Raw genomic sequence first — 23,854 nt, forward strand, 5'->3', positions numbered from 1 at the left:
CTGGCCTTCCATTTATAATATGGAAGTACAATTTCCTCCTTAAATAAATTGAAGTAGAATGTGTATATGCTGACTTAAAGGAAAATGTAAGATAAATTAAGAAAAGATGTTATGTAAGTAAATAATAGCACAGGTGATATCCACATTTGAAAAAGTCATGAAGTTCTCAATGCCAAGCTGGGAAACGTGGTAGTGCATGGACTGCTTAGACCACAGCTGGTCCACACTGTGATGTGCTGAGTTACCGAAGCTCCTTGATAAATAAGCAGGCCCCGACCCCAGCAGAGATGAGATCCTGATTCAGGGTACAGCACCAAGTGGGGTATGAATCTACTTCATAACAAGCTCTATGGATGATTCCAATGCAGGCCATCTGGTAGACCAGTGGTCTCAGGGACCTTGGCCTTTGAATCAACAATCCTTGACCACCACTCTAAAATCAAAGCACAAAGGCTGCTCTTACAATAGGCACGTCCCTATGTGATGATTTCTACTATGATCAAAGCAGGCTTTGCTCTACTACTCCAGAACATCTATCTTTTCATCCATGAGACATTCAAGCATATCCTACACACAAAATATAGCCCATAGATTGAAAGAGAATTACCACTCACTCCCTACGTTCAAATGGGTGCAACACCCAGTGAGTGGAGATGTATGAGACATAAGCTCTGATAGCAATGAGCTCACAACATCATGAGGTCATTATTGAACTCGCCAGCCTTTACCGAGCACCTGCTATGTCACAAGGCCTTGGGGCTGAGAGTCACAGGTCACAAGCCCAACTCTGAAAGATTTCACAGTATGAAGTGGAGCAGACAGAAGTGTCAGACCAAGATGGTGGAGCACCCAGGGAGAAGGCCTACCACAACTTGGAGAAAAGAACTGGGGGTAGAGGTGGGAGGGCAGTCAAGGAGGTATCCCAAGGGACAGAGAGGTTCACAGGCACAAAGAAGAGGCATGCAGAGCAGCATCCCGGGCCAAGAAAGCACATATATTGTAAGTAGCCACGTGGATGGTAAAACAGCATGACACTGTGGTTACATTAGCATGTCACTCTTTCCTTTTCATCTGTAGAGGATCTCAACCTGTTCATTAAAGAGCTAAGCTCTGGGAGGGCCTCTGGTAGCTATAAGAACTAAACAGGAGATGCATGAGCTCTAAAGCTAAACACTGCTTTTGAGTGGACAAAGGTAATGGAACCCAGCTCTAGCCCGGCCCTGCTCATATACCTTTCGGGAGATTTCATAATGAGCCCAGTCCCTAAGAGGAGTGGGAAACTGCCTTCTGTAACCAGCTGACTGTGCTGGCACAGCCGGCCCTAGGCTTCCAGCTGCCCTTATCCAGGAAACACACTCCCCAGGGATAATGTCCCTTTGCAAGTCTGTAGAATCTTGTTTTAACCCCAAGCCAGGGGACTCATGTTCACAGCACATCCTGCATGCTTGAATGTAATGTCAAAGGAAGGTAGCCCATTTAAGATGACATATTTTAAATCATTTTTATACTGATTTAAAAAAAAACCTTCCTTAAAAGAAAAGATATCTGGGGCACCTGGCTGGCTCATTTGGTGGAACATGTGGCTCCTGATCTTGGGATCATGAGTTTGAGCCCCACGTTGGGGATAGAGATTAAATAAATGTTTAAAAAAAAGATATGCACGTATTTACTTATTTTCCATTGATACTTCACTTGGGCCTCCATGAAATCCTGCTCCTTCGCTAGTTTGGTATCTCTCTTTGGACAAGTCATTTGACCTTTTCAGCCTTACCTTCCTTGTCTGAAAAATGACAGATTTATGGATCGTCACCTTGGCTTTTTGGGGTTCCAAGAATGTAGTATTGTGGTTTTAGGAGGAAAATCCCCAGAATGCATCCCATCATAATGCTGGTTTAATGCACCTGGCTCCTGCCCTCCATCAGCCCTCGGCTTTTGAGTATCTACTGGTCCTTTGTTCTGGGAGGAGGGTCGAGGGAGGATTCAGGAGTGACCGCACATGCACATGGTATCGGGCAGGCAGGAGGCACTCCATAAACATTTGTGGAGGGGATGGTGAAAAGGGTAGTAGCCATAAACTGGGTGAGTTTCTAGTTCCTTCTGTATCTCTAAAATTCCGTATTCTGTACACCTTACTAGCAATGATACATGCAAATAACATTTGAGTTTAAAGTACTTTTTTTAAAAGTAGGGCCTTAATGGAAAAAAATGCTTAATGCTGAAAACAAACTGGTTGGCTAATTCAAAAAGAAAGCTCTGTGGGAGGAGTCTCACGGGGAGAAAAAGTACTCAGACACATCCAGGTCTTCCAACGTGTTCATTTGTAAAGTGAGTGCCATGGAACTGACAGAGGCAAGATCTCCCATCACAGCCGCTAAGCCATTTTGATTTTTAACGGAATACTCAAAAAAGATAGTCAATCAGTGAAATTCCAACTCTACACTCTGCATTTTGGAGTGGGGGCACCATAAGGACATGGAAGTTTTTCACTTTTTTATATTGGAACTTGCGCTGGTCTGGGGCAGCTGGGGGCTCAGTTGGTGAAGCATCTGCCTTCAGCTCAGATCATGATCTCAGGGTTCTGGGATCAAACCCCAAGTCGGGCTCCCCTCTCAGTGGGGAGTCTGCTTCTCCCTCTCCCTCTGCACCTCCCCCCTGCTCGTGCACACTCACGCTCTCGCTCTGTCAAATAAATAAATAAAGTTAAAAAAAAGAACTTGCACTAGTCTTGGAATTTACAGTCATTCACAGAAAATATGCCCCCCAGAGATCTGACGTCAATCTTCAAACAGCAATTCTCTGCAGAAAAAGGAACCATTTTTTTTTAAGTAGAAAATGTTTTAAATTCTATCTAATGAATACTAACCATCAAAATAGATGGCAGGAAGCCAAAAATTTCCTAAAAGGAAAATGTACGGTTTCAAACGTATTTATTATCAGGAGATAGGAACATAAATGAACTAGCAAAAAAAAACAAAAAATAAGAGGAAGGAGTTAAAAAAAAATACAAGCAGAAATCACTAAATCAGAAGCCATAAGTAAAAGCAATAGAGTCAATTACTAAAACCAAGACTTCATTCTTCAGACAGACCACATCTATATCCAAACCTCTGATAAGTCCAAACAAGGAGAAAGATCAATTGTAAAGAAAGAGAAATATGTATATTTATAGGTACAAAATTTAAATTACAATCAAGTACTACACATTCTTTATACTAATAAGTCTGAAAACATGGATAGAAGTTTTTTCAGGAAAAGAGGTTACTAAAATTGGCTCAATAAAGAAATAGCAAAACCAATGGTCATGTAAGTAGCTGAAAAATCTGTAAGAGATTTATGTTCCATAGAGATTCTGGGCCCAGATAGTGGTAAGGGAAAGTTTTGAAAGCCCAAAAGACAGATTATTCTTGTATTATTTTTACCACCCCCAAACACACACACACACACACACACATACACACACACACACAGAGTCAAAGGCAGGACAAAGGAAACTCGAGGATTATGGCCGGTTGTTGGAATGGCCCTAATACTTCAGTCTCCCCCCATCTGAGCCCCAGTGAGCCCCTTGCTTCAGGGCTGGGATTTAGCACCGCAGCTCCCCTTGCCAACCCCACATGCCTTCATTCCAGGTTTGGCTACCTGACATGGTAATGAACACTAGCAGGTCAGACCCAAGCAGAGGCTAGAAATGGGCTTGAGCGTTAGAACTTGTAAGTTCTTGTGCCTCTGNGAAATGGGCTTGAGCATTAGAACTTGTAAGTTCTTGTGCCTCTGCCTGTCCCACGAGAAGGTGCCCGGGCCAGCCTGCTGGAGGAATGGGAGAGACTTGGTGCAAAGCCCAATCACCAAATCAACAGTCAGTGGGCCCACAAGCATATGAACAGGCCTCACCATGACCAGAACCGCCCCGTGTAAATCCCTGACTCACAGACTCAATACATGCTTTCTGGTTTAAGGCACTGAATTTAGGGCCAGTTTATTGGGCAGGATTATTGTATCAATAAACAACTAAAGACCACTTTGCCTTCTTCATTTAGAGGTGAAAAATCTTAATTAGAACACTAGGAGGGGCGCCTGGGTGGCACAGCGGTTAAGCGTCTGCCTTCGGCTCAGGGCGTGATCCCGGCGTTATGGGATNACCAAATCAACAGTCAGTGGGCCCACAAGCATATGAACAGGCCTCACCATGACCAGAACCGCCCCGTGTAAATCCCTGACTCACAGACTCAATACATGCTTTCTGGTTTAAGGCACTGAATTTAGGGCCAGTTTATTGGGCAGGATTATTGTATCAATAAACAACTAAAGACCACTTTGCCTTCTTCATTCAGAGGTGAAAAATCTTAATTAGAACACTAGGAAATTAAATTCAGCAGCATATTAAAAATATGATACACCTTGAAAGAGTCAGATATGTCCCCCAAATGTAAGGATGTTTTGATACCGGGAAATTTCCTCAATGAATAATTATATCAAAAAGTCAATGAATATTTGTATCAGTAGATCAAAGGATTCAAAGAGAAAAAAAAGGAAAAGATATGGTGTCTCAGTGTCTAAAAAGCAGTTAATAAAATTCAATATCCAATGTTGATTTTTAAAAATTCCTATTTGAAAACTAGAAGTAGATTCTTCCTTAAAATAATGAGCTTGCATCTTAAATCTACAGTCAATATCATAATCAATGTGAAAACAACAGGGGCCTTTCCATTAAAGCCCAAAACATAAGAGGGATTCCTACTATTTGCCCAAGTTTCTAAAACTTCTTTATGTTTGAGACTGTAAGAAAGCAATAAAAAATATTCAGAGAAATAAATGTAAGAGAAATTATTTATAGGTGATATGATCAGTTACCTAGGAAACCCAAGGAAATCAACTGAACCTCTACTAAAACCAGCAAGATATTTTAATAAACAGGCCAGTCCCAGAATGTATATATATAAATCAATACAAAAATACTATTACTGAAATAAAATTGAAAATCGGATCCCATTTATAATGATAAGAAAAATAACCAAGGGGGGGAAAAGCCTAAAAAATTCTTTGTGAGAAATGGATGACAATGCTGTTCATCAAAAATTATGGCTTACAACAGGGTAGTGTCATAACATACAAGCAGCTCATAACAGATCAGTAAGAGAGGACAAACACCTCAACAGCAAAGTGACCCAAGGATATGAACGGACAGTGTAAAAAAGGAATTGTAAGTTGTTGCTCAAGTAAGGGGGAGAAATTCAACTGCATTAGCAGGTGTTTAAAGAGAGTCTCCTTCCCCAGCTCCTCCACTTGCCCCTCGCCCTTGCTTCTGTGAGCAGGAACTTACCCCTGGCCTCCTCCCTGCCCAGCTCCCCCAGGGAAGGGACAGTGACATCTATGACCCAAGAGACTGAGAGGAGGACCAGCCAGCTGTGACTGTGTTCCCTCCAGGCTCTCCCTCTCTTCTTGGGTCTGCCTACAGTGCATTCATTCTGGCCCGCCCGCTGCCCTGTGTGAAGGGTAGTGACCCCTCATGGAGGTGACACAGAGCAAGCTCACCCAGCCACAGGCCGAGAGCCAAATTCTCCCACGAGCTTCCTCGTAACAGCTGATAGTCTGATCCCCAACGTTCAGCTCCTGAGCAATCAATGTGCCCCGAATCTGAGAAGGGAAGAGCGTGCTGTTCGTTAGACTTCCAAACCCCGACAAGCATTAAAAATGTGAGTCAAGGGACGCCTGGGGGGCTCAGTCAGTTAAGCATCTGACTCTTGATTTTGGCTCAGGTCATGATCTCAGACTCGTGGGATCAAGCCCATGTCAGGCTCCATGCTGACTGTGGAGCCTGCTTGAGATTCTCGCTCTTCCTCTCCCTCTGCCTCCCACCCCCATGCGCGCATATTCGCATGTGCAGTCTCTCATAAATAAATAAATTAATTAATTACATCTACTCCATCCAAAAGAAAACAGGAAAAGGAAATATGCATACATATATATGTATATTCTTTTATACACATCATATATATATACACACATATGTGTATATTCTTTTACACACGTCCTATATATATATATGAGAAATAGAAAGATAATGAATTTAACTCCCATGGGAATAATGAGTTTAAACGTTAATTNTACACGTCCTATATATATATATATATGAGAAATAGAAAGATAATGAATTTAACTCCCATGGGAATAATGAGTTTAAACGTTAATTAGATAAAATGGTCCATTTTAAAGAAGAGACCCTCAGAATGGATTAAAATGCAAGGCCAACTAGTTACTGTTTACAAGAAATGAACTTTGAGTATAACTTTGATAGGTTGAAAGTAAAAAATAAATTAATAATAATAATCATAATAATAATGGAAAAATGTGCTCCATGGATACACACGTATCACTAAGCATACGAAAGCTGAGGTGGCTGAATGAGTATCAAAGTGGACCTAAAAGAATTACTACATGAGATAAGGAGGAAATTTTGTGACGATAAGAGGACATAAGCAGACATTAACAAGGTGTAAAACCTACTGAGTTTCAAAGTACATGAGAAAAAAATGGATAGAAACAGACAAATTGACAATGCTAGTTAAGATTATACTACTCTCCCAGCAACTGAGAGTAAGCTTCTAGAAGATTCAGTTGCACTGGCCACCAACTCTGCCACGTGTAGAGCACTGCTCATCCAACAGCTGCAGAAACCAGTTTCCCTCTCACTGCTCGTGGGACACTTGTAATACAGACCACGTGCTGGGGTGTAAAACTAATCTCGACAGACGTAAAGATCAAAATTATAAATGATATATTATCTGATCACAAAATGAAATTAGAAGTTAAAAACAAAATATCTTCTTAAATTCTCAAATATGTGGAAATAAAGCAATGCATTTCTTTTTTTTATTATTATTATATTATGTTAGTCACCATACAGTACATCCCCGGATTCCGATGCAAAGTTCGATGCTTCAGTAGTTGCGTATAACAGCAATGCATTTCTACATAAGCCATACGTCAAGGAAAAATTACAGGGGAAAATTTTAAATATTTTTAGCTACATGATAATACAAACTCAGCCCTTAAAAATTTGTAATATGTAGCTAAAGATGTGCTTCCGGGGATATTTCTATTTCTAGATGGTTCTGTGGGAAAAGAAGAAAGGTTTTGTGTCAGTAGCCAAGGGCCCACCACAAGAAGCTAAAAGAGCAAAATCAAAGACAAAGTAGAAAGAAATACAAAAAGGTAGAAGGCTGGAAATAGAAGACAAAAGAGAGAATCTTTGAAACCAACGTTGCTTGTGGTACTAACAAAATTGTTAAACCCTTAACAAGGTGGAAAAAAAATGAAAGAACACACAACTTACCAATTTCAGGAATGAAAGAGAGTGACGTTATTACAGAGAATAAGGGTATTACAATAAGAAAATACTATGAAAAAATTTACAGCAATAAATTGAACTCAGATGACATGGGTATGTTCTTTGGAAGTCACAGATGACCAAACTGACACAAGAATGAGAATTATCTGTCTGGCCCTATATCTGTTAAAGAAATTGAATTCATGACTAACGCCCTCCTCCCAACACGTGTGCGCACGCACCCCTCTCAGTGGCCAGATGACCACACTGATGGACACTGTCAGACATTTAAGAGAGAAATAGTAACAATCCTACACTAATTCTTTCACAAAATCCAGGAGGAAGGAAAACCTCCCTAACCCTCATTATGAGGCCAACACAACCCTTACGCCAAAACCAGACAAGAATATAATGAGGAAAATATTATAAACCAATATCTCTTGAACATAGACTTAAAATCCTTAATAAAAACATTAGGAACTCAAACCCAGTACTCTCTCTTTACACACACACACACAGGAAAAGTTCATTTGTGGATCTAAATTGTCCATATTCCCAGGACTAACCTAATTAGGCCACCCTGTTCTTATTTATTTAAAACTCTTCAGCCACATGGATTTCACTATTCCTTTGATAACCTATTTCAATATCTCGTGATCTGGGCTGAGTTTTTAGGCTATTTCTACAAAGGACTGATGGTAAACCACCAAGAGAAAAATGTATTACAAAAATAAATAGGGCACAACCTTAAGAAATGTACTTTTAAAATTACTGGGAGTTTATCAACAATGAACTCTGATGTTCTCAAACAGTTGTATATAAAAATGTTTTTCACTCAAACCACTGAAATCATACAGTGTGGACATAAATAAAAGGATAACCAAGGTCAACGTAAGGAAACAATATGAAACAAAGTAAAATTTGTGAATTGCAAATTAGCCTGATGGGAGGTTTTATGTTTTTTTGTTGTTCCTTTTGTAGTGGCTGCACTTAAGTTCTGTTTTCAGAGTCATTTTATCCCCCAGTTGAATTTTAATTTCAAAGGTTTAACATGGAGTAAAGAGGGAATGAAAAGAAACAATGTGAATATACATCTGAGTTCATCTTCACCGGGTCACTAGGTGCTGGCGAGAAAAAACCCACCCCAAGGCTCCGTACAGTTATTCAAACCCATCTTTCCACCCGCTGCTTCNCTTTTATACACATCATATATATATACACACATATGTGTATATTCTTTTACACACGTCCTATATATATATATGAGAAATAGAAAGATAATGAATTTAACTCCCATGGGAATAATGAGTTTAAACGTTAATTAGATAAAATGGTCCATTTTAAAGAAGAGACCCTCAGAATGGATTAAAATGCAAGGCCAACTAGTTACTGTTTACAAGAAATGAACTTTGAGTATAACTTTGATAGGTTGAAAGTAAAAAATAAATTAATAATAATAATCATAATAATAATGGAAAAATGTGCTCCATGGATACACACGTATCACTAAGCATACGAAAGCTGAGGTGGCTGAATGAGTATCAAAGTGGACCTAAAAGAATTACTACATGAGATAAGGAGGAAATTTTGTGACGATAAGAGGACATAAGCAGACATTAACAAGGTGTAAAACCTACTGAGTTTCAAAGTACATGAGAAAAAAATGGATAGAAACAGACAAATTGACAATGCTAGTTAAGATTATACTACTCTCCCAGCAACTGAGAGTAAGCTTCTAGAAGATTCAGTTGCACTGGCCACCAACTTTGCCACGTGTAGAGCACTGCTCATCCAACAGCTGCAGAAACCAGTTTCCCTCTCACTGCTCGTGGGACACTTGTAATACAGACCACGTGCTGGGGTGTAAAACTAATCTCGACAGACGTAAAGATCAAAATTATAAATGATATATTATCTGATCACAAAATGAAATTAGAAGTTAAAAACAAAATATCTTCTTAAATTCTCAAATATGTGGAAATAAAGCAATGCATTTCTTTTTTTTATTATTATTATATTATGTTAGTCACCATACAGTACATCCCCGGATTCCGATGCAAAGTTCGATGCTTCAGTAGTTGCGTATAACAGCAATGCATTTCTACATAAGCCATAGGTCAAGGAAAAATTACAGGGGAAAATTTTAAATATTTTTAGCTACATGATAATACAAACTCAGCCCTTAAAAATTTGTAATATGTAGCTAAAGATGTGCTTCCGGGGATATTTTCTATTTCTAGATGGTTCTGTGGGAAAAGAAGAAAGGTTTTGTGTCAGTAGCCAAGGGCCCACCACAAGAAGCTAAAAGAGCAAAATCAAAGACAAAGTAGAAAGAAATACAAAAAGGTAGAAGGCTGGAAATAGAAGACAAAAGAGAGAATCTTTGAAACCAACGTTGCTTGTGGTACTAACAAAATTGTTAAACCCTTAACAAGGTGGAAAAAAAATGAAAGAACACACAACTTACCAATTTCAGGAATGAAAGAGAGTGACGTTATTACAGAGAATAAGGGTATTACAATAAGAAAATACTATGAAAAAATTTACAGCAATAAATTGAACTCAGATGACATGGGTATGTTCTTTGGAAGTCACAGATGACCAAACTGACACAAGAATGAGAATTATCTGTCTGGCCCTATATCTGTTAAAGAAATTGAATTCATGACTAACGCCCTCCTCCCAACACGTGTGCGCACGCACCCCTCTCAGTGGCCAGATGACCACACTGATGGACACTGTCAGACATTTAAGAGAGAAATAGTAACAATCCTACACTAATTCTTTCACAAAATCCAGGAGGAAGGAAAACCTCCCTAACCCTCATTATGAGGCCAACACAACCCTTACGCCAAAACCAGACAAGAATATAATGAGGAAAATATTATAAACCAATATCTCTTGAACATAGACTTAAAATCCTTAATAAAAACATTAGGAACTCAAACCCAGTACTCTCTCTTTACACACACACACACAGGAAAAGTTCATTTGTGGATCTAAATTGTCCATATTCCCAGGACTAACCTAATTAGGCCACCCTGTTCTTATTTATTTAAAACTCTTCAGCCACATGGATTTCACTATTCCTTTGATAACCTATTTCAATATCTCGTGATCTGGGCTGAGTTTTTAGGCTATTTCTACAAAGGACTGATGGTAAACCACCAAGAGAAAAATGTATTACAAAAATAAATAGGGCACAACCTTAAGAAATGTACTTTTAAAATTACTGGGAGTTTATCAACAATGAACTCTGATGTTCTCAAACAGTTGTATATAAAAATGTTTTTCACTCAAACCACTGAAATCATACAGTGTGGACATAAATAAAAGGATAACCAAGGTCAACGTAAGGAAACAATATGAAACAAAGTAAAATTTGTGAATTGCAAATTAGCCTGATGGGAGGTTTTATGTTTTTTTGTTGTTCCTTTTGTAGTGGCTGCACTTAAGTTCTGTTTTCAGAGTCATTTTATCCCCCAGTTGAATTTTAATTTCAAAGGTTTAACATGGAGTAAAGAGGGAATGAAAAGAAACAATGTGAATATACATCTGAGTTCATCTTCACCGGGTCACTAGGTGCTGGCGAGAAAAAACCCACCCCAAGGCTCCGTACAGTTATTCAAACCCATCTTTCCACCCGCTGCTTCTCGGGGAGGTCGTGGGAACAGGCTAAAGCTGGTAGAGATCTCTTCTCATTTTTTATTAAATTATCAGCTCATATCCTCTACCCAATATAAAAATAATATTCCAAGTAGAATTTCATATATTTCCCAGAGATGTTTCTTTTGGATCACTCAAGATACTAACCACCGGGTGCCGGGGTGGCTCAGTCAGTTAAGCGACAGAGTCTTGATTTCAGCTCAGGTCACGATCTGGGGGTCGTGGGATTGAGCCTCAGACGGGCTCTGTGCTTAGCAATGAGTCTGCTTGTCCCTGTCTCTCTGTTCCTCCCCCCGCGCTCTCTCTCTCTCTTCCTCTCTCTAATAAATAAATAAAATCTTTTTAAAAAAGGATATGAACTATCCTTTCTGCACCAAATATTAGGACACATGGTCTTTTTAAAGAAGATTGTCCAATTATGCCGATGCATTTACATGAGAAGTTGCACACAGCAAGTCTGACTAGAGGGTAGAGCTTTATGGAAACACGTCGGTTGAAAGAAAAAGCATCACGCACAGCGGGGCAGCTGGCTCGCTGCACCAGTGTTGACGGAGCAGCTGTAACGCGCTCCGTATGGGGGACAATGGTGAGTACCACGCATATGGCCTCTGTCACCCTGGCACTTCAGTGCTCACCAGGCAGACAAACGGGGTCCCACGTGATGAGCACTCGCATGCGCAGTGGTACTTTGAGCGCAAGTGCCTGGGGGGTGGCAAGGACCGAGACTTGCTGCCCCGAAGCAGTGACCTTTCGGCGGGAGCCCACGGCGCAGGAAGAGCCGTCCCGCAGAGGCGGAGCGCCCCGCGGTGAAAGGGGCGCGGACGGCTCAGGAACGCAAAGGCAGCCCCGCAGAACCGCCTTCCCTAGCAAGACGCTGCCACCCATTCTGCTGCCCGACACCTCTGGCCACCGGCTGCCGGCTGCCAGGGCCACACCGGGTTCTAACAAAGCTCGTTAGCTACTTAACACGCCGTGGTGGACAGACGTGGAGACGGCTCCCGATGACCTCTGCAGCCTGGTACTCACGTCCTTGTGCCAACTCGTCCCCTGGAGAGGGGGCTGACCTGCTCACTTGCTTCTCACCAACACAATATGGCAATACTTCCATGATTAGATCACAAAACTCGTGGCTTATGTCTTTCTAGCAGACTCTCTCTGCGCCTTCTACGCTTGCTTGCTTGGCTGCGGCCAGCCACCATGTGGGACGGGGACGTGAGGGAGGCCTCCTGCCACTGGCCGGCTCGGAACGGACACCCTCCGTCCAACAGCTCTCAGGGAACGAAATCCTGCCTGTAACCAGGTGAGCCGGGAAGCAGAGCCCTTCCCGGTGCGACCTTCAGGTGGGCGCCTGGCCCAGGGGTTGCCTGGACGACCGCCTGCGACCCAAGCTACAGCGGAAGACCCAGCTGAGCCCGCATTCCTGTCCCACAGAAACCGCGAGGTCCGAAGACTGTGCTACTTTAGACCAATGAGTGTGGTCACTTGGTCCACAGCATTCGTGTACACGCATTCATAATTTAAATATTTCCTACAGCCATCATGGATAAAAGTGATTAGGGTGAGTCCTACATTTTATTCCTGAGAGAAAACAGAGGGCAGATAATTATTAATCAATCAGCTTCCCTGGCAGAGAAAACCTATCTTAGCTAAGTCCACCCAGGTCCCTTTAAATGCAGAACCAAAGGGTCAAGACTGTTGGCCCCTGAAAATGGTCCCTAGCCTTATCTTTCCTGTGAGTCCCTGAGGGTCAGAACCCACCTCAGGAAAAATCCCCAGGGTCTACACAGTGAGCAGCTCAAGAATCATCCTACCCAGCATCTTCCTGGAAAGTTGCGCTGCCCTCTCCTCAAGGCCAATACCCCAAGATCGACACAAGATGCCTCTATGCCTCAGTCCTCTTCTCTGTAAAACAGAAATAATTGTAGCACATCCCTCCCAGGACTGTAGTGGGATTTTAATGAGAGGATTGGTATAGAGTCCACTGCGGGGTGAATGTCAGGTTCCATGCCAGCGTTTTCACGATGACTGGTATTAGTATATCCATTTACATTGCCTACTTGTCTATTGGGACAGTGTTTCTTGCACATAATCTTGCTGTGCCACCTGCCTATTTGTGTGTACTTGTACAGCTTGAACTTCCTAACCCTGGTTTTCGTATCAGGAAAAGAGAGCGGTCATAGTATCTCCTGGCCAGACCCACGTCCTGAAGATGCCCGTAAGCCCTTGGATTAGCGCTGGTACACATTTACGAAAGCAAATTCTCCTTTATGGAATTCCTTCACTCTGTTCTCAAAGTAAGAGCAAGGACCCTCAGGAAATATGACTGTTGTCCAGGTACACAAGTAAAACTGTAAAAATGAGGGGTGAGTATGGTCTCATTATGTATTGAACCAAGACTGAATGGACATTTTTTAAAAAATTCATTTGCTTCTTTGCAACTCAAGGGAAAAAGTAGCCAGAACCCCGATTCAGGAGATAAACAATCTTGGCAGTGAGGGAAAAAATATCTTTCCATTTACTTATCTTTTTTTCTACAAATTAGGAAAAATAACATCCACATTCAGTCTTAGAGTGGAACATTTTTGTCAGAGTCTGGAATGTTCTAAATTTTACTGACTAGAATCACAAGGATGCAGAGCCTTTAAATGGCCATGCTATTGCAATCCCATACTCTAATTGCTAATTAGCACAAAAGAGCTTATATATATGCTCCATCCACAAAATGTAAAAGATTCCTATTTTTACGGAAATCCTACAAACACCTACCCAGCACCTTGATAAGCATTTTGATTTTGCATTTTATTTTCCTTGTAAATCTACTCTCAGTCCTCTACCCAAACCCCTTTCTCAACAATCCAGTGGAAGGTGAAGGCTGGGAAAATCAGGCCCTTGGCCTGGGTCTCTGTCATCACTCATGCTCTCTCCAGCCCAATGCTGAGCCCATAGCATGTCCCATAATTGGAGAAGGAGGAAACTAATAATCATTTTGTTTGGTATAACCAAATATATCTGAAAGTAATAGGGCAATCTCAAATGGTGGCCCAGCCTGAAGATGCCCCAGCCCAAGACCAATAAAAATGAAGACTGAAACACGATTAAAGGCTAGAAGAAAAGAAACAGAGGCATCCTGCTCTCCCAAATCTGTAGCCCCTGTCTTAACCTCTGGGATTAACCTGCCCACCCATCTTCCAACAGCAGGAGGGACGGTGGCTCATGGAAGCTGAGAACTTCGGGCTTCCCAAGGCATGATCCCAAACCTACATCACTGAACTGACAGTGGTACCTCCTGTGTGTTCGCTAACTTGAAGAACTCGAATTACAAAAATGCTCTGCCTGACATGCCCCTGCTTCAGTGCTTATAACAACCCAGCAAGGCAGGCTGTGTACTTCTCTCCCTTTTTTTTTTAATTAGAAAAAAGATTTTAAGTAGGCTCGACGCCCAGCATGGAGCCCAATGCAGGGCTTAAACTCACAACCGTGAGATCAAGACCTGAGCTGCGGAGATCAAGAGTCGGATGCTTGACTGAGCCATCTAGGCACCCCTGTATCTTTATTCTTTGACAAATAAGGAAACTGAGGTTCAGAAAGATTTAGTAGTTTCCTCAGGCCACACAGCTGTCAAGAGGCCAAGCCAAGGCTTCTGAGTCCAAGTCCGAGTTCTGGCATGACCCCTGGCATCCCTCAATGTCATCACTGCAGCGCGGGAGCACACAGCGCGAGAGCACACAGTACCCTCAACTCACTAACTCCTCGTGGAAGTGACATCAGGGGAGAGAAGGTAAAGAATTCTCCTTGTGTGATGTCATGTATGCCCACAAGAGGGGCAGAAGCTTCTATTAGGGATTTGTTTACGCTTTAAACAGTTGTCTTGACTTGGCCTTTCAAACTGTCCTATCTAGTCCCTTCTGCCACTCCTTTGAAATCACTTTCCTGCTGAACCTCTGTCACCAACACCATGGCTCTTAGCTGTGCCGAGGAAGAACGAAGGTTGAAAAGCACTTTCTCAGGGCGAGCTGAGGTACAAAGGAAGAGGAGAGATGCCGAACCATGCGGAAGTGGGACAGGAAGTTTCCAGGGGACCATCTACTCCAGTTGAGTAAATTATGCTCCAAGGAACAGACTTCCCCTACTAAGAAATTGGAAGTAAAACTTCATGCATTGAGTATACTAAATCCAAATTTCAGCGACAGATCAGGCATCTGATTATTTGAGATAAATCAGTAGAGAAATCATTCCGTATGGGATCATGTTATTCATTCCAAGAGTTACAAAGATACACAGATGAGTGTTTCAATCACCGGCTTGCCCCATTATACAATCTGCTCTCTATATTAGAACTTTAAAGTATGGAACAAATTCAATATACGTCCTGGAAGGCTCACAGGAATGGAATTCTGTTGACACCTCTGCTGGCAGAGGAGCGGCTTCTGGGAGTGTATTCCAGCCTTGTTTCCCAGCTGTTCACATTCTGCCTCAGCCAGAGGAAGATGGGAACAGCTGATGGCCTCACCCCCTAAGCTCAGCTTGGCCCCATCATTAGCACATCTCACCCCAGCAGCTGCCAAGGCAAAGACTAACATGCCAGCAGGAAAGCAGCTGACTCGCTTTTCTGACCAAGGTTTGGCGTATTGGAAGCTGAGAACCAGGGTGCCAGGTGGGTTCAACTTATTTTCTGTACATTTGTATGATCTACTCACTCTACGTGCCAGGAGGTGAGCAGCTGTGTCTGTTTTTTTTTTTTTTTTTTACCATCACATCCCCAGTTCCTGGCACAAATCTGAGATTGCTGTAGGCAAATAAATTTGTTGACTAAGAAAACCCAGTGTTGGGGACTCCCAGTTCTGAAAACATGGTGGACTGAGCTGATTCAGATAGAAAACATTCTCAAGACACAAACATAAAAATGTTAAATTAAATGTGGGGTTTTTATAGTATATACACAACTAAACCGGAAAGAAAGGAAAGGAAATTACCAGGATCCATAAACTAAAAAAAGAATTCATAGCTAGTGCATTCAAACACTGCCAATGACATCCATGCCATAGGGACCCAGCAGATATAGGTCCGCAGTCTAAGAACTGTCAGTTTAATGACAGGCAGTATGACTGCAAACCTAGGAGATGGGGATCTAGAGCCGGGACCCCTGCAGGATCCAAGTTCACAGGGCTAGAAAAACTCTACCAAATGCCCCAGAGAAACTGCAAAGTGACACAGTTACCCAGAGAGCTCATGAGGGTTAGGGGGTCTCCCAGCAGAAATCAAAACCTCAAGTCTTCATCACATGGGTGTAGACACCAAGATTACAATAATCATATGGTACACAATTCCCAAAATGATAAATTAACATAAAAACTGAGCTCAGATGAGTGAAATCCTTGAAATACCCATCATAAGTAAATGAATGGCTCCATTAGACCCTTCCTAATCCCAGGCGCATAAGACTCCCATGGAAGCAGCAGTAGGGGAAGGAAAAAACTGAAAATGAGTTCACAACTCAAAACTGCAAGAAGAGATAACCCATGACAATATAGATACAGCACCCTAAGAAGTAGTGATAATAGAATAATCTAAAAGGTATATATATATATATTTTTTTCCCTCCATCCTCCATCTCGCCAAAAGTTTTGAAGACATAAAATACATAGAAACCATAATGGAAGATAATAAAAAAACACATTATTTGTAAATGATCTAGCAGGTTTTAAAAAAGAACAAAATAAAGCTTCTATAAATGAAAAGTAAAAGGCAATGGAAATGCAAAGTAAGTCCATAGACAGTTTGAACAGCAATATAGACATTGCTTGAAAGAGAACTAGGCAATGAGCTTTAGGCCTAGAGATATCACCCAGAGTATAAAGCAGAGTGATAGGAACAAAGAGAAATTAAAAGCAGTATGACTGAATGATAAGGCCTTGTTACATATAATAGAAGTCCAAAGAAGACAGTGGAGAAAATAAAGACAAGAGAGTAATTGAAGAGATTATGATGAATAGTTTTTAACAATTTTTTGGATTCAAGACATGTGTCAAGAGCAGATATACACAAATTAAGAATAAATCCATATCAAAAAACATGATAAAAACTTCAGAACCACAAAACAAAAAAACAAAGAACAACCCTAAGAGCAACCAAAGAAAAAGGCAGGTTTAGTGCAAAGGAATCATTAAACGAAAGGCTCCTCAACAGTGATAGTAGAGACCAGGATACAATAGGTAATATCTGCCTGGGGATAATAACCATCAACCAGGAATTCTATTCATAGGTAACCTAACGTTCATGAAAAAGAGAAAACAAACATTTTTCAGGCAAATGCAGAGATCTGCTACTCATAGATTTGCTACTCATAGATCTTCAATGAAAGTCAACTTTGATAAAAAGCAAACTGACTCCAGGAGGCAGAAGTGGTTTACAAGAAGTCATGATGGAAGAGAAGAACTGGTTACACTGGACTCATCCAAATAATCCAAGACTATAAAAAACAAAAACAGGGGCACCTGGGTGACTCAGTCAGTTAAGCATCTGCTTTCAGCTCAGGTCATGACCCCAGGGTTCTGGAATCGAGTCCTGCATCAGGCTCCCTGCTCAACAGAGAGTCTGCTTCTCCCTCCGCTTCTGCCTGCCCCTCCTTTCTCTGTCAAATGAATAAAATCTTAAAAAACAAAAAACAAAGCCTACCACCACCCTATAACATTTTTTGATAATGTGTTTCAAACTGATTGAATAAAATGCTAGATAACAACAGTCAGTGGGAGAAGAGATGAAAAGCATTAAGCATTCTTAGCCTGCAGTACAGTTTGAGAGGAGGCCAGAGTTACTGACCACCTTTACACTTTGATGCCTGAGGTGCAAATGTTAAAAATTTAACAATATTACTAATACTGTGGAAACAGACTATATAACCTTTAAATTAATAAAACTGGACAGAAGTAGGTGTAAATAATCCTTCAGTAATAGGAGAAAGAAAAGGGAAAATATTTAAAAAGAGTTCAAAATTTTCAAAAGTCACAATAAATGTAAATGGATAAAACCAGTTGGTTAATAGGCAGCAATTACAAAGTTTTAAAAATCCAGCGTATTTTCTCTATGATGGGCACTTGTGAAATATAACATGGAAAATTTTTAAATAATGATAGAGGAAAAAATATGCCAGAAAATTTTTAACCGAAATAAAACAGATATAGCAATTTTGTCTTAGAAAGATTTGAAGCTGTACACAGTTGAATGGACCCAACAAGCTAACCTCAAAATGTATCATGCAAAAACTGACAGAATTACAAGGAGACATGGAAAACCCACGATTCCATTAGATTCTTAAAACCTGTTAGCAACAGAAATACTGAACACAAACTATTTGTCATAACATGATGTCACATCAATTAATAAGCTTAATCTAACTGGCATATCTAGAACACCACACCCAATACGCTATTTTCAAGCACATATGTAATTTTTACAAAAATTCACCATGCATGGGTTCATAAAGAAAACTTCAAATGGATGAGCATCAACTGGACACAGATGGCTTTTTCTGACACCAGTGCAATAAAATCAGATATCGAGAAGAAACTATCCTTTCTCAAGCATTTGGAAAATAAAACACACACACACACACCAATCAAAACATATGTCTAAATAACTTAGTAATAAAAAACAGAAATAAAAAACCTCATAACGCGAATTATGGACTATTTTGGATAGGATGATAACACAAAACTGGAAGCAAATTGTGTGCAACAGTGAAAGCAGCAATCAGAGGGGAACTTTCCGCCCTTTGTGACTATAACAGAAGAGGATGACCGAAGGTGGCAGAGCTAAGGTCTCAGCAGAAGTAAGAAACAGACGGTATAAGCGCCAAGGTCGTAGAAGTGAAGGATGAGGATTTCCTGAAAAGGAAGAAAAATATGTAAGAGAGCTGCAAAAGAAAATGCAACAAAATTATTGAAGATGGAGAAGAAATGAATAGCACTACAACCATTGAGGAGATTAAGTCAACTGTCACATTTCTCATGAAAAAGCACCACGCCCTGGTATGAGGTGCCAACAACTATTAGGAAAAAAATCACCCGTACACCTAAGCTGTCCTAGGAATCACAAAAGCAGCAAAGCACCCTAGCTCTCTTTCTGAGGCTAACAGTAGAGCTTTGAAATGAAAATTAGACAGACATTTAGAGAAAGGAAAACTAGAGGCAAGTCGGTTATGAACATTGCCCTAGAGTGGCTAAAGTCTTAAATAAAATATTAATAAATGGAATCCAACATTATATTTTAAAAACACATTTGTCCTAACCATTCAAAGATGGTTTAACAGTATAAAATCTATTAATGCAATGCATTACACTAATAACAGAAGAAAGGGGGAAATCAACAACACACGAACAAGGGATCTATACAGAAATGTTTAGGAAAAGCTTGAAAAAATCAAACCACCATTTATATATGTTAAAAAGGAAGACATTTTAGCAAACTAGCAGTATAGGGAAATGTTAACCTGATAAAACATATCTAATAAAATTTTATAATAAACATCTTAATGGTGAAAGCTAGTTATTCTCACTGAAGTTGAGAAAAAAAACCCAGGGATATATGGAGTCACCATTTTTGTTTATCATTATAATGGAAGTGCTAGCCAATGAAAGAAGAAAAATAAAAGATAGAATGCACAAGAACTGTAAAGAAAAAACAAAATTTACCATCACTTTCTGGTGGTAATTCTTTCAGAATTTCTATGAAATCAATTTACAAACTATCAGAATAAAAATCAAGCAAAATCACAGAATTCAAAAGCAAAACACAAAAATCAGTAACATTCATTTATACTGACAGGAAAACAGCCACAAGAACTTTTTTTAAAAAAAGAAATGATTCCACAAATAAAACAAGAATAGGGGCAGCTGGGTGGCTCGGTTGGTTAGCGCCTGCCTTTGGGTCAGGTCATGATTCCAGGGTCCTGGGATCGAGTCCCACATTGGGCTTCTCCTTCTACCTCTACCTGCCCCTCTGCCTACTTGTGATCTCTCTCCCTCTCCCTCTCTCTCTCTCTCTGTCAAATAAATAAATAAAATCTTTTTAAAAAATAAAAACAAGAATAGCTGGTATTCATAGAAGCTGAGAAATAGACATGTGTTCATTACACCAGTCTATTTTTGTATGTATTTAAAATTTTCCATATTGAAAAGTGAAAACCTAAAAATAAAATAACCAGGTACCCAGGGTACCTCAAAATATATCTTACAGAGATGTGCAAGAAGTTAAAAGAGAAAATTATGTAAAATTTATTGAACAACATTAAAGAACATATGAATAAAGAAGTGACCATATTCATGAAGCAAAGCTTTGATGCTGTGAGGTAGTCAATTCTCCCCCAAATTAATCTATAAGTCCCCATAGGGTATTTTGCAGAACTTATCAAGATTATTCTAAAGTTCATACGAAATACTAATGTTTTAGGAATAGTTCAGAGAATTTTAAAGGAAAGTAGGGAGAAGAAGAGGGGAAATTAATGTTCTTTGAGCATTTAGCACGAGCTGTCCAAAGCACTTTCCATGTATTATCTCATTTACTCCTCCCTGCAACCCCTGTGGGGGGGAGATACTATTATTATCACCATTTCATGGAGAGAGAAACTGGGGGGAAAAGCTTGCACAAATTTTGTGAGGTTTAGGGTGACCAATCTTCATGGTTTGCCCAGCACCAAGGGTTTCCTGCAACATGGGATTCTCAGTGCTAAAACTGGGAAATTCCCAACAACAAGGGATATTGACCACCTTCCTAAGGTCACGTGTCAGTAACGGCAGGGCGGAACTGATACGTAAACACTGGCAAGCTGACCTCAGGGTCTGCTGTCTACACCACTATATGCCAGCCACTCTAAACACTTAGGGCTGATTACAAAGTACAGAAACCTGAACACAGAAGGATGCTGGAGATGTGATAAATAAATGTCCAACAGAACAAGGAACACAGAAGCATATCTGTCTATACTTGGTATTTATCAGAAGGGAGAAAGGATTCAATAAATGTTAACCAGGATGATTGGTTATCCTCTCTATATGTGAAAAAAATAGATGCTCACTTCATAGGATAAATAAAAAATAAAGTCCAATTATATAAAATGAACATCAGAAAGTTAAAATTTAAAAGAAATTGTTATTATTATATTATAATAATAAATATTTAATATATAACATAATTATAATATATAACATATAAATATATAATAAATAATAATATTATTATTATTATTTTAAGTGGGCTCCACAATTTATGGCTCATTCAATTAAAAGGAATGAAGAAAGCACATGTACCAACATGAATAAGTCTTTAAAACTATTGATTTAAAAACAGCAACCTGCAGAAGGCTGTTGTATACAGTAGGGTACTGTTCGCATAATATTTAAAAACGAAAAATACTGAATATATGTAGGAGATGAGACTGCCCAATTTTTTAAGTAGTTGTCTGGAAGCTGAGCTCTTAATATAGCCTTGGGAGGACATAAAAGCTTAAAAAATAAAAAATGTCAATATGATGGTGAATTATTCAGGTTCTCCACCCCATCTATCAGTTGGAGGCAAGGTATATTGGACATTAACACACAAGGATGCAGAATGAAAAATGAGCTGGAGGAAGTATGAAGATTGAAATAGCAGCCTGTCAGACAGCGTGATGTTCAATGCGCACATTTCAATTGGCAAATAAAGTGTGTTTGAACTGCATTGCCATTCTGCTTAAAACTAAGCTAAATTATAATCTCATTGCTATAGATGTGATAAATTACACCAAAGACAGAGAGCAGAATTCATAGTCTACAAAATGTTCCCCAGGGCTAGGTGAAGACCTTGTCCCCACCATGAGGCAGCCTAGAGACTGCCCTACGTCTGCAACTTAGCAGATACTCACCCTTTGAAGCTGTGGTTTCCTCCTCCGTAGTGTGAGGGTAATAGCAGGACCCGCTTCAAGACTTTCACACGCGGATGGTATGAGATGGTGTGTGCAAAGATCTTAGAACTGCCCCTGGCACCAAAGCACTCAGTAAATGCCTATTAAAGTAGCTATGTGCTGGTATAAACACTTTGGGTTTAATAAAATACTAAACAAACCCATAAAGAAATAGCTACTCAAAATGCGTAGAAACTATTTCTTGAAACATTCTGTCTAGATCATATCAACTTCACATTCTCAATCCCAGGGAGCTTATAATTACAGAATTGTACATACCACAGAGCTGTTTAATACAGCTCCCAGTGGGTACACAGCCAAAGGGCTACAGGGCTAGCCATTTGGTATAGAAGAAACATCTGAAAATGTTTCTCACACCTGTCTTTATAAATCATAGATACCACGGGAACAGTTCAGCTTAAAAAGATTCTTGGAACACAAAACAAAAAAAAAAATTTTTTTTTTTTTGCAACTGTAATGAGTTCATTACAGCATCATCTACACCCGGAAGAAATATGTTTAGCATCTTTACGTGATGCAGTTGCATTGCTTTAAAAAAATCTTCGGAGTTTCCACAGCTGCAACATCTATCTAATTAGGTATATATTGACTTTCAGCATTTATAGATTTTAAAAGAAAGTTTTAAAACATTTAAAAATGGATGTAATTTTTGTTTCCACAAGGAAGGAACAGAAAGAGCCAAATGACAATTAAGAGAAAGAAAGCGTGTCTATATGTAGGGAGTGGTAACAGAAACATGGGCTGACTCCTGAATGTACATGGCAGACCCACAGATGTTCACCTGCCCTCCCTCCTGAAACCCCACAATAGGGAATAATAACAATAATTTTAAAAACAATGCATTGGAGAGAAGATAACAAGAGAGAGCAGCAAAGCTTTCAAAGATGGAGAAGGATAGATGAAAGGTTCCTTACTTAGTGGAGAAGAAAGGGCTGGAACCCTGCTGCTTAGGGGGGAGGGAAGCCATCGAGAGGGTGAGATGGATGTGCAGAACCTGAAAATGCTTGGGAACGGGAGGCACGAGGACCTGTGATGACCAATACAGGCTGGGCTGAAGTATCGTCCAAGGAGAAGTTAGAGCCCTAGATCCCTTGCAAAGCCACCATGGTGAGGGGATGGCCCCTTCTTCTCTGACAGATGAGGAGATGTATTTTCTGGAGACACTGAAGCAGAGAAATTCTCTGCTCAAGAACCTCAGGCATAGCTGAGGGAGGGAGGGGAAGCAAGGTGCCAAGTTGAAAACAAAAGGATGAATTAAAAAAAAAAAAAAGTAAAGCACACTTAAGAGTGAGTCATCCACTTTAACCCTGTTCCCCTTTGCTCAGCTCACAGACTGTCTAGTCAGGCTTCAGCAGGAGGATGCATGGTTCTCCTCTGGGAAAATGGACAAGCCTAAGAAAGAGGACATACATAGTCAGTGATACATGAAGGTCCCCGCAACAAAGTGGTGCTTTGGAAGCACACAGAACTTTCAGTCAGCCTCTAAGTGTCTCCTTATTAAATATAAACAACCAAAATTCAGACATCTGAAGAAACTCAGAGATTACAACAAATGGGGGTGGGGAAGAATCTCAGAGCTAATGATGAGAATGAAGTGAGCAAAAAAAAATGCTCAAAAAATAAAAATACGGTCCAAGAGTTCACTGAAATCTTACATTTTTTACAAAACNAGAAAGAAAGAAAGAGAGAAAGAAAGAAAGAAAGAAAGAAAGAAAGAAAGAAAGAAAGAAAGAAAGAAAGAAAAGTAAGGGAACATTCGTAGAACAAAAAACATCTCCTGGAAATTTACTATCTGGTAGAAGTAAAAACTCAGGGGCGCCTGGGTGGCACAGCGGTTAAGCGTCTGCCTTCGGCTCAGGGCGTGATCCCGGCGTTATGGGATCGAGCCCCACATCAGGCTCCTC

The 23,854-nt window shown here is 40.2% G+C and overlaps 1 protein-coding gene across 2 annotated transcripts in view; it reads right to left on the reverse strand.

Annotated features, from left to right (window-relative positions):
- Positions 1-23,854, reverse strand: part of ADAM12 (ADAM metallopeptidase domain 12) — a 326,152-nt gene that overhangs the window by 297,930 nt on the left and 4,368 nt on the right. Inside the window, exon 1 of one of the 2 annotated variants that reach the window (XM_034663423.1) lies at positions 21,891-22,004. The exons of the other annotated variant lie outside the window; for it this stretch is intronic. The gene's annotated coding sequence lies outside the window, so the exon portion shown is untranslated. Of the gene's footprint in view, positions 1-21,890; positions 22,005-23,854 lie in introns of those variants that run through there. 2 annotated transcript variants of the gene reach the window in all.

The sequence above is a fragment of the Ailuropoda melanoleuca genome, chromosome 6 (assembly GCF_002007445.2).
Source record: "Ailuropoda melanoleuca isolate Jingjing chromosome 6, ASM200744v2, whole genome shotgun sequence".
NCBI lineage: Eukaryota > Metazoa > Chordata > Mammalia > Carnivora > Ursidae > Ailuropoda > Ailuropoda melanoleuca.